We start from the raw sequence: 2,412 nt of genomic DNA, 5'->3' as shown, positions 1-2,412 counted from the left end.
GAGGAGGAAACTGGTCTTGCAAGGCGTGTCAGGCCATAGAAACTGTGAACAATGAACTGCCCTGGGGGGGAGGGTTGTTATGCTGGTGCCAGGACAGACAATCGGATGTGGCCTGGCACCTGGCAGCCTTCTTGCAGGGCCACGAAGGGGGAAGGGGGCATATCTGCAAGACAAAGACCCCAGTGGGATATATATATAGACAGGCTCTCTGCGTGTTTCTTCACTCTGATTTGGAAATGATTCCTGGAGTCCACTAGTGTTAATAAACGGGGTCCCTCCCTTTCTCTAGGAAGCATGCTTGGTATTTCTTTGGTCTTCTGTAACAGAACTTTGAGAGATTTTAGGAAAGTTTTCAGTGTGAGATAGAGTTTTATGGCAAAGCTGCTGGTAGAAGATAGAGTGAGCCCACAAGTTGGTTGGGGTGGGGTCTCGGGGAATCGCCAGGATAGAGAGAAAGGTGTTAGTCAGGTTGATAGACTCAGATTTGGTACCCACCTGTGCCTGCAGGTTGGCTTGGGGAAGGAGTCAACACAGGAATAATCGTGCTTGCCAACTGTTCTTCCAGCACTTGCCTGGGAAGACAGACATTTCAGTTCTTCCATATATGTCCCTGACACTTTTAGAGATCCTGTTCCAGCACTGGAGTGAGTCTGTTAGTGGGAAAATCTGTGCATGGGCCGTTAAAAGGAATGCCAGGGACTCCAGCAGCCCTCCATATCACTCAGCTACAATCTTCTCAGCCACAATTTCTGTTGGTTTTCACAACCTGAAGTTATAGGGACTCTCTTCCAAGTACTGGAATCCTGGGCTGGGAAAGCCAGTGTGGAGCTGGGACCCCTCATTCCTCATGGGGTGACCTCCACAACCAGGATATTCCTCCCAATTATTAACCACCATATGTGGGTGTAGGACCAGCCTGTTTTGCATCTTCACCCCTCCTACCAGGCTTAATGTGGCTTCTCCTTTATATCCTTAGTTGTAGGACTTTTGTTCAGCTACTCTTCAGGTGGTTTTCAATTATGGTTGTTTTATAATTTATTTGTAATTTTGATGTGGTTGTGAGAAGAGGTGAGCACAGCATTTACCTACTCTGCCATATTTTGTTTTTATATGTTCTGAATAAACCTTTAGTTGGTTACATATGTTGCAAATATCTTTTACATTGATTTATCTTTTTCACTGTTTTGGTGGTATCATTTGATGAACAGTAATTTTTAGTTGTAATATAGGCCAATTTATTAATAATTTTGATTATAAACACTTTTTATGAATGAAACATTTGCCAATATAAGATCATGGATATATTACTCTAAATTATTTTATGAAAGTTCTATTTTTCTGACTTTAGCATATAAAGCTATCTTCCTCTGATTTATGTGTTTGGAATGATGCAGGCATCAAGTTAAATGTTTTTCTTTGTAGATAACTAATTGTCCTAATACCTTTTATTAAAGACTATCTATGCAAAGCTGCCATTGTCATAAATCACAATTCCATATATGTATGGGTCTGTGGTTAGGACTCTATTTATTCCATTGTGATATTTGTAAACCTTGATTTTAAGTAGAGTAGTCCTCCTACATTTTTCTTCTTCTTCTTCTTTTTTCTTTCTTTCTTTTTTTTCTATGTAGGAGAAATATACTACTACTCAACTTCTACTGTAAGGTTGGCAGCCCTGAGAACTCCTTTCATGTAGCATGTTACATTTTTCTTCTATTTTAAATTTTGTTGGTTATTTTTGTCACTAGCATATCCATATAAATTTTAAAATCATCTTGTAAAATTTCTTTGGTAATGTAGATTTCATTAGATCAATTTGGGGAAAATTGATATCATTATAATATTAGTATTCTAATCTATAGTTATGATTTATCTATTTATATATGTCTTCAATTTATTTCAATATTGTTTTAAGTTTTCATGTGCAGTTTTATACATATTTTGCTTGATATATTCCTGGGCATTTGATATTTTAGATGTTATTGTAAAATTATGTTTAAAGTTTTAATTTTCTGACTTGAAATTTTCTGTGCCATAGAAATGAAATAGATTTTTGAATGTTGATTGAAAAATGAGGACACATTTGTAATACCTTAACCAATAAAGAAATTAAAAAAAAAGAAAAATATTAGCCTAGCTAAAATGAACTAAATGATGCATAACAAATACTAGATCATTGAAATTTGGCTTGGGAATCCTACACAATGGATACTTTTTCTGCCTCACTCAATATTTTAATATTTATATTTTTACTAGAGGCCCGGTACATGAAATTCGTGCAAGGGGGCAGGTCCCCTCAGCCCAGCCTGCACCCTCTCCAATCCAGAACCCCTCGGGGTATGTCCAACTGCTGGTTTAGGTCTGATCCCAGGGATTGGGCCTAAACCAGCAGTTGGACATCCTTCTCACAAT

At 37.8% G+C, this 2,412-nt stretch overlaps 2 long non-coding RNA genes across 2 annotated transcripts in view; one reads left to right on the top strand and one right to left on the bottom strand.

The window, feature by feature from the left end:
• Nucleotides 1–2,412, top strand: part of LOC106727931 — a 22,205-nt gene that overhangs the window by 12,962 nt on the left and 6,831 nt on the right. The gene's annotated exons all lie outside the window — the stretch shown is intronic.
• LOC106727930 overlaps nt 1–2,412 on the bottom strand; it is a 7,931-nt gene that overhangs the window by 5,002 nt on the left and 517 nt on the right. The gene's annotated exons all lie outside the window — the stretch shown is intronic.

The sequence above is a fragment of the Myotis brandtii genome, unplaced genomic scaffold (assembly GCF_000412655.1).
Source record: "Myotis brandtii unplaced genomic scaffold, ASM41265v1 scaffold502, whole genome shotgun sequence".
Classification (NCBI taxonomy): domain Eukaryota; kingdom Metazoa; phylum Chordata; class Mammalia; order Chiroptera; family Vespertilionidae; genus Myotis; species Myotis brandtii.
Note: the sequence above shows the minus strand (reverse complement) of the source record. Positions and strands in the feature narration are given on the sequence as shown.